The sequence below is a fragment of the Acomys minous genome (assembly GCF_964271855.1).
Source record: "Acomys minous genome assembly, chromosome: 13".
NCBI lineage: Eukaryota > Metazoa > Chordata > Mammalia > Rodentia > Muridae > Acomys > Acomys minous.
Genome location: NC_140495.1, coordinates 65,696,675 through 65,709,054, shown reverse-complemented (window position 1 = coordinate 65,709,054; position 12,380 = coordinate 65,696,675). Strand labels below are relative to the sequence as shown.

General features: G+C 40.4%; 1 protein-coding gene and 1 long non-coding RNA gene across 6 annotated transcripts in view; both read left to right on the top strand.

The window, feature by feature from the left end:
- The window catches only part of LOC311581228, a 1,115,569-nt gene that overhangs the window by 631,702 nt on the left and 471,487 nt on the right, over positions 1-12,380 (top strand). The window lies entirely within an intron of this gene.
- Positions 1-12,380, top strand: part of PTCHD4 (patched domain containing 4) — a 199,805-nt gene that overhangs the window by 1,086 nt on the left and 186,339 nt on the right. The window lies entirely within an intron of this gene.

Below are 12,380 nucleotides of genomic sequence, written 5' to 3'. Positions count from 1 at the left end.
AGAGGCGGCACTTCATTTCTTGCCCTAAACAAGCAAAGAAAATGCAGAGGTCTCATCCTTAAGACTGAGAAGCTAAGGCTTCTTTCATTTCTGGATGGGTGGAAGGGAATCGATGGGCAACTGAGCAAAGAAAATGGTCAATGAATGGTATGACTAGATAAGAAGAAATTCAAAGCCAAATCAAATGCCAAAAACAAAAGAAAAAGAAAAAAAAAAACAAGTTTCTGAGACCCTGCAGTTACATCTTTGTTCAGGGTTAATAAATCAGTGGATGGAAGGGGGAGGGGGTGTCCTGAACAATTGGGGGATTTCTTTTCATAATGGGGCTCAATGTATTTCTTATTACTGATTACACATCCACCTGGTATCATATCCACCTTTTTTGCATCTTCAGCCTGGCTTGATTTTTTGACACGGGTGGTCATGGAATTTTGCTGCCTTGTGGGTATGTCTGTGGTTTATGACTGTAACAGGGATTCCAGGAATGTGTGTGTGTGTGTGTGTGTGTGTGTGTGTGTGTGTGTGTGTGTGTGTTTGCATAGCAAAGGAAGTGGGCATGGTCTATGAATTAGAATAGGGATGTGTGCTTAACACTAGTTTATTTAGTATGTCCTTCCTTTCTCATAAAGTATCCCAAACCCCAAAAGATGGATTATAGCTGCCAAGTAACAAAAGGAAAGAAAAGAGTCCACAGTCAGCAGAAAGTACAAGGCATTTCAACATTAAATGGACTACTACACTGTTTGAACTCTCAAGTCAAAACGTGATACTCAATGAGATTCCAAAACTCATTCTACACTGTCAGGACTGAGATGGTGCAGCCAATGAGGCGTACAGTCTGCAGGTGACTGAAGTCTCAGGGACAAATGTGACTTCCAAAAGACTCACTGCACCAATTGTGTGCTTGACCTTATGCATACTCAGAAGCTATGCCTCCAAGAACTCCCCAGACAGGTGTTCCCCAAGAAGAAAATTATGTGGAGGGGAGTGCTTTTTTATGGAGGTAGTGGAACAAGAAAGACCACCACAGAATATTGAAATGCCCATTTGCTTATTTAACAGACTCACCAGTATATAAACCGCAAATAACTTCCTCAGGACTTACAGGAGAAAATTCTCATTTTTGCTGTTAAGTGGCAGTTTAGTAGTAGATATCATGAAACATTTGTCCTGTCTCTTTTGAGCATGGCATTTTGTTTTCAGGGATCCAGTGGCTGACTTTGGTTCTCAGCTTCATCAAACTGAGCAGTCCTCTGAGGTTCAGGGAAAACAGACGGATGAATCATTAGCTTAACCTGGGTGAAGGGCTTGCCTGCTTTGTATGATGGAGCATGGTGGGTATCTATGATTGGGCAGCATGCTTTTCATTCCCCCAGTCCTTTGCCATCACCATTACTGCTTGCTAAGGAAAGGATGTGGTGGAGAGGTAGCCTTTCTCCCCTATAGTCCTAACCCAGTTCTTTCTGGTATCAGTCACGTACAGAAAGATTTGCAGCTGTGTCATAGTCACACTTCTGTTTGTTGTCCCTATTGAGTCAAATTTGCAGCTCACTAATGTGCATCATTGGTTGGATCTCAGTGGCATTTATTCAGCAGTGCTCTCCAAATGGAAGAGCTTCATCCGATCAGCAGCCGTTGGGCATTTCGTTTGTGTGGCAATATCATCTTGACATTTGCAATTCGAGTCTCTGTGGTATTCTTTGTATTCACTTAATAGTTATTAGCTGTGCCTATACTGCTTGCTGCGAGGTCTTCTAAGCATATAAGAGTGAATTATGGCAAGACAAATGTTCTCTAACTTCCAGTGAGCTTCCAGGTAAGAGATGTCAGCACTTTCAATCTCCAAGGCAAGGATAACCCACCAGCGGGGGTTCTGCAATTGTTGAGTGCACCCAACACCAAACTGGCCTATAACACATCTTCTACCTACATTTCTTTTTTAATTAATTCACTTTACATCTTGATCATAGCTTCCTCCCTCCTCTCCTCCCAGCTCCACCTTCTTTCCTTTGTCCCCAACCCTCCTCCCCTATTCCTCAGAAAAGTGGAGACCACCCACGCACTCACCCACCATAGATCATCAAGTTGCAGCAGGACTAAATCAGTTCTCTTCCCCTGTGGCCTAGTGAGGCAACCTCGCCAGAGAAGAGTGATCAAAAAGAAGGCAAAAAAAGTCCATGTTAGAGACAGCACCTGCTCCCCTTACTAGGGGACCCTCATGAAGACAGAGTTGCCCATTTGCTACATCTGTGGCTACATAGATTGGCCTAGGTCCAATCTATGCATGGTCCTAGGTTGGTGCTTCAGTCTCAAGAGCCCCTCTGTTGGTCTTCTTGTGGATCTCTCGTCACCTTCAGGTCCTTCTATTCTTCCCCCACTTTTGCACAAGACTCCATGACATTGGGCTATATCAGCATCTTTTTGGATTCACTGCTGGTCGGAGCCTCTCAGAGGGCATCTATGCTAGGCTCCTGCCTGTAAGCATAGAAGAATATCATTAATAGTGTCAGGGGTTGGCTCTCTCCCATGGGGTGGGTCTCAGGTTGGGCCAGGCATTGTTTGGACAGTCCCTCAATCTCTCCTCTTTCTTTATCCCTGCACATCTTGTAGGCAGAGTGCATTTTGGGTCGAAGTTTTTGTGGGTGGGTTGGTGAACCTAGGTGGATAAAGAAACTGTGGCACATTTACACAATGGAATACCACTCAGCTATTAAAAACAAGGAAATCTACCTGCATTTTTCTGACTGAGCGGTTGATTGATGGACAAATAGGCAGGACTCTATGCTATGAGTAATCATGAAGAAATAGTGTAATTTGTTAGAAAGATTGCTAAGTAATAGAATGAGTCTGTTACCCATAGAAGCAACAGAGCTATTACATATGGACTAACATTCTTATTTAGCTGTATTCCATAATTAATCTTTCCTCAAATGTTCTGTCTGTATGGCTTCAAAGGGGAGTCTTTAAGCTATCTTGGGGTAAATGAGCCTTTGGATATAGTCTGAGAAGAACAAGTCCTCCCCAGGCTAGACATAATCTCGCAGGTGCTCATGCAGTATAAAATATAATTTCTTAAGTACCAATAGAAACCTAGAATTCTGCCACAGAAACTCCAGAAGATTTCAGGAGCAAAACTCTCTTCCAGAGAGCAAAATGAAATGGCCTTTTCTTCTGCTTGGGTGTTGTTTTCAAATATTTCAATGGCAGTATTTCTCAAGGTGTATCTCTATGATGTTAGTACCCAAAAGTTTGATCACTATTGTTTTTAAGGTTGAGAGGGGGAGATTTCATACATACATTCTGGCTATTTAATTCATTTTATTCTGCTCGGTTTTACCAGTGTTCCCACATCTATCCGATATAAAAGAAACTTCTGTGCTGGGATAATCCAACAGTGGGGGAGGAGGGTTATCATAGTTTTAAGAAAGTGGCAAAATATATAGTAACAGCTGAATAGTCTGAATTGGAATTGTCAATCACTTAGCTTGAAAGGAGCAGTGGGTGAGGTTTGGGAGACAAGATGAAGATATGTAAGCATTGACTGACAGAAGTGGTCAAAGACCTCAGTTATGATGATCAGAGTATTAAAACAGATAGCTTGTCTGGAACTCAGAAAGGTTTACAACTGGCAAACATAATAATCCTGACAATGTGATCTAGATAAACAGGGTCACATAACACTGGCCAAAATGGAAAAATCCACCTAGGAGATTAAATATATCCAAATGTGAAAAAAAATCAGGACTTGACCCAGAAGTACTAAAGAAGTAATCAGATTGATACAGACTTTTGAAATCTATGCATAACAAGTTATAAAATCAGAAACACACTATGCCCATTTAATGACTTCTGTAATCTTTTCTTTGTACTGATCTTTATGGTGTAGCCTCAAAGGAGCAAAGGGCCATGTATTCTTCCTTTTATGCAATTCTTTCCTTTTCCCTCAACCTTGACAACATCTATAAAGACAATTATTTATAGCAAATACTTATTGACTAGTTTAGTAGGCAAAAGTGCATTCATTTAGTCACAAAATTGTTATTAACCTTTGAGATATGCTTCCATCTTAAAGATATCATCTATTTTTTTTTGCAGTGTTTTTAACCTCAGAAATTGAAAGGCTCTTTACCTTTAATATATGTGTATATATAAGGGTATACAATGGTTAAATATACACATTACGTATAGTAGTACAATGTGGCCAGGGTGAGTTTTTAAGTTAAAAAAACTATTTTGGTTATTCAACACAGAGTTTCTCTGTGTAGTCTTGGCTGTCCTGGACACACTTTGTACACCAGGCTAGCCTCGAACTCATAGAGATCCACCTGCCTCTGCCTCCTTGAGTGCTGATATTACAGGCTTGCCACCACTGTGCCAGGCTTTAAGGGAAATTCTTTCATATTGTTAAACCATTCTGTCTTTACAGCTGAAACGGCTAGTCAGGGTATCTATGTACAGGTTGTCCTAGGTTGTAATAAATGTTCTCCTTTTCACTGGGTGCTTACAGATAATGTTTCCCTGCTCCATGGACAAATCATGATAATCTCGCCTCTCTACCTGAGGAGGTGGCAAGTCTCGCACAGCCCCAATTCCTGACAGTAGAAGTCGATGTGGTGCAGTTAAAGCACATTATGTGGTCCTAGATCTCAGCTGCTTCCCCACAGTCAGAAAGGAGTAACATGGGCTGGCTGTCTCTGCAGCCTATCCTTCTCGTTGAACTACACTAGCTTCTACACATCGGGGCCCATTTTAAAATCTGTATGGACACCGGTATACCACATTTATAAATAGGAGCAAGATAGGCATCCCTGGTCATTAATAGAAGACAGTGCTCCTTAAGCGCATTGGCCATTTTTGGAAGATGCTGCAATTAATTATATCAGTCTGATGTCAACGGAAGGGGAATGTGAGCCAACTTAAAAAGCTGTGGTCAGATTTCTGCCTTCTACTCTTAATGCATTCTAAAATCTCTGATTCAATCTTATCTTTTTAATTCTGCCTTTCAATAAGGAAAAAAAATGGCAACCCCATCAAACATTATGTCTGTATCCTAAAGGTTTCCAAATGTAATCTTCATGGTGTGGCATTTAATTTATATAAATTTATAAATTGCACTTCCAAGGAAAGACTAAGGAGCTTAAATGATTTCCTTGCACTCCTCAAACTAGTGCATATATTTGGGCTCAGAATCAGCCTAAGTCTGTCTGGCTCCAAAGCCTAATTATAACACACTATTGGTCTTATCATTTTTCTACCGTACCCAATAACAATTAATAATTGGCTTTCTTACAAAAGACAGAGGAGGGGAGGAGAGACAGGCTTCCTCAGCCATTTTTCACACCATTTCCTTTGCTTGCTGGGAGTAACTGGCTCATCAAAGGACGGCAGGATGAAACTCCAGGCAGGGCAAACACTTGCTATCTACTGAACATGGCAGCTGCTATAAATTTAGCATCCTCATTGGCACATGACTTTGCCTTTGATATCATCTTCCCACAGCTCAGAACAAAAGAGAGTTTGGCTCTACGATCAGTTAAAAGTGAGAAATCTGAAAGTGGCCCAAGGTTTTGAGCCAGGAGCTTATGTATCAAGAAAGCTTGGGCTTTTCTGGCTTGCTCTGTCACCAAGGAGAAAAAAAAGAGTTGATGAGATAGCATGAACTAATTTAATGCGCTTTAAATTAAGAACTATTGAGGAGACTCGGGTTCCAATGTTAATTCTTTAAAGACACGTTAGTGACTGACTGATTATCACCATCAATTTGGGCGTCAGTATATGGAAAATTGACAGAGCCAGGCCAAGAAATTGCAGGAATTCTTGTCAGCCAGCAAAACTCTCTTATTTGTACTGTACAATATTCCTGCACATAGTATATGTTATCATAATGGATTTGTAGATTTGAATGGTCTATTGAAATATACTGATCATGGCTTCCTAACTAAATTACTGCATGAGGCCTAGGTACCATATCAGAAATTCATTTGTTCATTAATCTGTGAGTACACAGATTGTGCTCAAATTCCCTCAGTATTGGGGCCCACCTCCTGCTCATCTGTTGCAGTAAAGAGCTTCCATCACTCCAATTAAATTATGTGTGTATGTATTTATTCACACTGCTATATTTAATCCACTGTGCTTTTATAAAAATATTTTACTTAGCATGCAGTGTATTAGATTTTATTTTTGCATTTCAAGAAAAGTTTGTTTCTGTTGATTCTTCTCTTTGCTCCGCTGTACCCCACCTACCCTCTTGGGCTCTTCTACTTCTATTAGCCTCCTTTCTATTCTGTCACATACAACTGTTGCTACCCCCTCCCTTGATAACCCTTTCCCCCCTCTCACAGTCTCCTATATAGTTTCCTAGTCTGTAACATACTTACACAATCTTATAAAATCTACGTGTGAAAGAGAATGCAATCCTTGTCTTTCTGAGTCTGGGTCACCTTGTTTAAGTCCATATTTTAAAGGGAAAAAAACTTTAGGAAAGAAAAATAGAATGGAGGGAGTGTTATTTTTCTACATCCTTCCTCCCCTTTATTTTCCCCTCTTGGCTGGTCTGAGGAGGAGTCCCTTGAGATTTCAGGACACCAAAGGCTAGGAGTGGAAGTGGGGATGGAAGTCAGAGTGACGTGCAGTAATGTGACCGGCATGAAGGGACCAACGCCTCCCATCACCTTAGGAAACACTTCTGTGCCTCTTTTGTACTCTAAGGCATAATATGATGAGGTTTTTTTTTCATCATTTCAACTTTAAAATTTTATTGCAGCTATTCCTTAAAAGAAGTTTGTGTAACATTTGGCAGGTTTTAACCAGGGGCTAGTGCAACATGCTTGGGCCATGCTGATTTTAATTCTGTTTTAGAATTGACCAGCGTATGTCCAGGCCTATTTCAGTTACACTCAGACATTTATGAATATAAACATTTTTTAAGATGACGTCTGAAAATTGCAAATTTCTACATTGCCCCCGTCCCTCAAAAATAAACCTGTAAATTGCACTTTAGTTTCTCCTCTGTATGAGCTTTGAGTCTGAGATGCTCTAAGGTGGGCCTCAGTATCTCTAATTCATGACTTGAGTTTACACTATAATGTATTTGTTTCTGATCAAAAATATTAACAGAAAATAGGTGAGTGGAGGGAACCATCAAGGAAGTGTATGGCAGATTACTGAGTAGCTGTTCTCCAGTGAAGAGCCCTGGGCTTCATCGTGTACGCTTGGGCCAGTCACTTGGTGACGCCTGAAGCTGATTGCAACCATTCAGAAAACCCGAGAAACATTGAACCTTTTTTCAAGGTAGCATTTTGCATACTATTTTGCAGGTGCCACAGCAGCCATCTCAATGCTGAGCGTTTTGTCTCCTCAGTATATTATCACGCCACACAGGGACCATAGGTAGGAGTGAGGATATCCCAGGGAGGCGCTACAGCAAATCAGAGCAGAATGTGCCTTTAATGTGGCATGGCAATCTGTAAGTTTTCAGATGGGATTATTATGGCAGAGTTCCTCGATGAAATCAAGACTCATTCTTTGTCCTGTTGAGCAATCCAGGCCTGTGAAAGGTCCCTAATGAGCAGAGCTCCAAAAAGAACAGGCTGTGTCTAGGTAAAGAATATGGGTTGGAACAGCTCGAGTTTCCTCTCAGGAGCTCCCTGCAAACTGAGAGGACTCACCTAAGATCCTTGGCTTCACCCCTGCTGTCACAAAAGCTGCAGGCAGAGTGAGGTCTCTGAGCTCAGAAGTTGTAAACTTAAGCAACCACTGATTGAAAAACCTTATACTGTAGCTCTGCTACACAGATACAGACTTTTTATCTTTATTATTCCTTAAACAATGTGGCACAGCTATTGATATGGCATTTACACTGTGTTAGATATTGTAAGCAGTCTAGAGATTACTTAAAACATAAAAATAAAAAGGAAGAATGAGAAAATGTACAGGACGATACATGCATGTCCTGTAAATACAAAGTTTCATGTTATACAAGGAACTTGAGCAAATGGATTTTGACACTGGCCAGTAATCCTGGATTTATCTTCCGTGGATTCTAGGGGGTGGGGAATTCTAAGGGAAGGCTCTGGGTCCTGGAAAGTCAGAAATGTGTTTCAAGCATCCCCACAGCTTCAGAAAGCCCCTGATGCTTATCTGGGTGTTTGAGGGAGAGGTAGGCATCATTGGATGTTTATAATTTAGCATCAAACTTGATACTACTGTTTGAGAGACAGGATCTTTTGGTGACTTGGGGAATATGGTTGCTCAGTTCTGATTGTCGCTATTGACTGTACTGATGTGAGTGAGGTACATATTACATCACATGTCACTATTCACTGTGCTAATGTGGGTGAGGTACATATTACATCGCACAGATACAATTCAAAGCCATTCAAATACATGTTCTCTCAGGTAAATAACATGTCTGCTCAATGTCAGGCACTGTATGGCCTACTGTGAGTTTAGTGGGAAGTAAATCACATGTGGCGCTGACTGCCTGAGAGGGACAAAATTATACATATAATTCATAATTACAGATTGCCATGGGTGAAAAGCACATGGCACTGTAAGAGTAGGTATCAAGTCTTGTGGTGTTAAAAATGACTTTCTGAAAAATTGGCTGTGAGCTGAACTATGAAGAGTGAGAAGGAGTTTACATTGAAAAGGGTGCTTAAATGGTACAGACGAACACTTAACTGGGAGATCATGGTACTTTAGAAGCACTGAACAAAAGCCACTTCCATGGGTGGAAGTTATGGAGTGACAACTAAGTAAGAGTTAAGGGCATAATAATAATTTTTTGATATCAGAGTTTGTGGATCCAGATTATCTAGGTATATGTCCTAACTCTACCTTCATTAACTATGACTTAATGTACATTTTTAGTGTATTTATACCTCAATTTCCTCATAGCAAGCTATGCTTCTTGGTATTGAGTACGTGAAATGAGTTAACACCTTTATGAGTGCGTCATAAAGCATAGATGTCACCTGGGGATATTATTAAAGATGTGTCTTCTGCTTCAGAGATCTGGATAGAGTTAAGATTGCATGTTTAGCAAGCACATAAAAGATGGTAACATTTCTTCAAGAAACACACTCTGAGAACGTAGGGCTGAGGGTAATTCCTGAGGAAAGAAAATGCTGGGTAAACTCTTAGTAAGCACTATCTTTATCCTGAAGGCATGCAGACTTTGCTGAGTTACTTTCTTGACAAGCAACTATGAAAAGAAACAACCCTCTCTTGATTTCACCTCTAGAAGCCTACAGTATCTCTCCCTGGGTGGACTCATCATTGCCCTAGGACAGGAAGTGTACCAGAGCACTTGTGCCTTTTACACTGTGAATCTGGAGCTGCCTACAAGCTCATCACTCTGAATGTGACCTTTGACTGAGAATAAGAAAAAGAAAAGAAAGGGTAGTGGCTGACCTAGGACTCTATGTACACCTAGATCTGAAAGTACCTTGAGGCTTTATTTTTATGATACTCTCAATAGAGCTAGCCTTAACCACTCTGTCAATTCCTGTCTCCTGCAATATTATGGCTTCCTGCACCATAGCACCTCACTTTCCAAGCTGTTTTTCATACATATGATCTTCGTTCATCAAACACGACTTTTTCGTTCTATCTTCTTTTGGTATTCTTGTCTTCCAAAGAGCTATTGTATTCCCTCATTCTTGTGACTTTTATCACAGTAGTCTCCATTCTGCCATTTACCCAAACTCAGGGAGCCTGCCATCTATGATTACCTCTTCAGTCTGCATCCTTTTCTATCTGTGTGTACAATGTTGCCTAGTTATATACACAGTGATAACTGGTTATCTGTTTTCAGAGTGCATGCCATGACCTGACAACCTTAACATCTCTTGGAAACTTGCTGCAAGCCCAGCTCTGCAGACTGCACACTGACTTTGGTGACCCTCTGGAGCCGGAGCTCAGCCAGCCCTAAAAGTGTCAGGAGCATAGATCTAGAGCTTGAAGTGTTGGCTGCGTATAGGGGACATTTTAAAAAGCTTTCAAAATTAATCTGTTTGGGCCTCATCACCTGAGATAATGACCTATTCATCCAGCGGTGACAAAGGCACTAATCTCCTTTAGTGTCTATAATAGATCACCAAGACTGGGGACCATCTCATTGTCAACCTTCTTTTCCTCTTCATAATCATGTCCTTCACCTTAGGCCTTCATTGCTTCTTGCCTACTATTCTTCTGTCTCTGCTTTTGTATTAATAACTTCTCAGACAAACTAGTGTGTGTAGCATGGTAAGATGCCTCTCCCAAACATACTTTCCCTTAAGCTATACACACAAGAACTTCTGTTGTAAAAGAAACTACCAGCTCCTGGTCATTGCCTACTGAGAACTCTCCTACTGAGGCCTCCAGACTCCTTTGTAGCATCAGACCACACTGCATCATAGGCAGCAAGAAACCAAAGCTGGTAAACATTTCTGCTTTCTTACTTCCCTCAAACTGTTTTTTTTTTTACTACCTTTCTTTCACAGTGTCAAACTTACACATGTGTCTGAAATGCTACGCCCTCAAGACAGCTTTCCCCTCTGTGGAACATTGCTAAAATGGTTAGATACATAAAGCACTTTTATATACTTTAGGGAACTCTCATCTGTCTAATTTGCATTATGGGTTTAAAGTGAGTGTGTGTGCCTAGTGAACTAATGGGGTTAGGAGACCTCTTTATATAAATTAATTTGCCTGGAAGGATCTAGCCAAATGCAAGTTCCTAAGGTAAACCCTCGGGGAAGGTTATAATAAAATAAGAAAAGGCTCATTGAGGTCAAGCTAACACCCTGCAGCTATGGGTAAGCTCTGAAGAGAGATGTTACCCAAAACACCCAGAAAATGATCTTCGTGAATGATTGCAAGAGACACAGAGCACAAAAAACATAGTTTTAGATTTGGGAAAGGAAGAAGTGCCAGAGAAAGAGAAAAATACCTTGCCATCCATCTATGTGGCTTCAACTCCGGGGAGCCTGTGAAAAGCATTATGTGGATAGAACACTAGAGAGAGTTGCCTAATGTAGCAAATAAAATTGCAGGAAAACTGATTAAATTTTAGATAAAAAGTTGGTAGGAACACGTGGTAAATACCCCATCGTCTGAATGTTTAAAACTGAATGTGAAGACTAGGTACTACGCTGCCAGAACCAACTCTTTCTTCCTCAGGAAAAGGAACTGGCCTTGCTTAGTTTGTTTAGATTGATCCCAGGAATTGCAAGGGAATAGGCCAGTCTGAGGCTTCCCATTGGTTCAGATGAAGAGTTGAGTCTAAGCCAGGGAACTGATTTTTTCCCCTCCTTTTTGCCAGCCCCATTCTAATGCTATTGGTGAAGACCATCCAGGGAACTTGAAAGGAAACCAAGGAAAGTGTAGTAGAACTGAATAAAAGATATACTCAGAATCTCCAGAAAGACACATATGAAAATCTGAAAGGACCAGAGTCTTATTCAGGTGGGGAAACAAGTAAGTGAGATTTAAGTCACTTTTAATATGGCCTCATTTACATATTCTAGATTCAGGAAACTCATTACATCTATTGTTCTACGAATTCTGAGAGATTCTACTGAGTGAATATTCCACTTGGCCAAAATATCTGTTATCATATATTTCAACTATGAGAAGTTGAAAATGATTTAAGAGAAAGGTTGATTAAGGGAAAGTGTATAATGGGTATATATACATGTAATCTAAAGGCTAGAAATACTTAGAAGAGACTGGGTACCCTTTCTATGATTGAAATCTTTTACCAAAAACAAAGATGATGCATGTTCTGAACATGTTTGTAACAGCAGTAATATGTACATATACCATGTGCCCTCCTTTCCTTGGGACTATAAATTTCTTAAGGTTAGATGTCATTTCTTGCTTACATTTGTAACTTTTCCTTACTATTGATGGACAGTCATATATATATATATATATATATATATATATATATATATATATATATATATATATAATATTTTGTAAAATGAAGTAAAATATAAATATGAGGGTTTTTTTTGTTTTTTTGCTTTGTTGTTTTTGTTTTTGTTTTGGCTTTTTGAGACACAGTTTCTCTATGTTACCTTGGCTGTCCTAGACTCTCTTCGTAGACCAGGCTGGCCTCAAACTCACAGCAATCTGCCTGCCTCTGCCTCCCGAGTGCTAGGATTAAAGGTGTGTACCCCCACACCCAGCTATATTTTTTTTAAAGAGGCTTCTCATCTGCTGCTGATTTGGGTAGTTTGGGACTGCTTAACGGTCTTTATCATTCTTTGCCAATACCATCCTAATATTCCACGTACAGCCCTCTTGCGGTACTCGCTGGTCATGGGAAAAGCCCAGCTTGCCATTTCTCCCTTTACCATGACTCACCTTCCCATACAATCAGACGT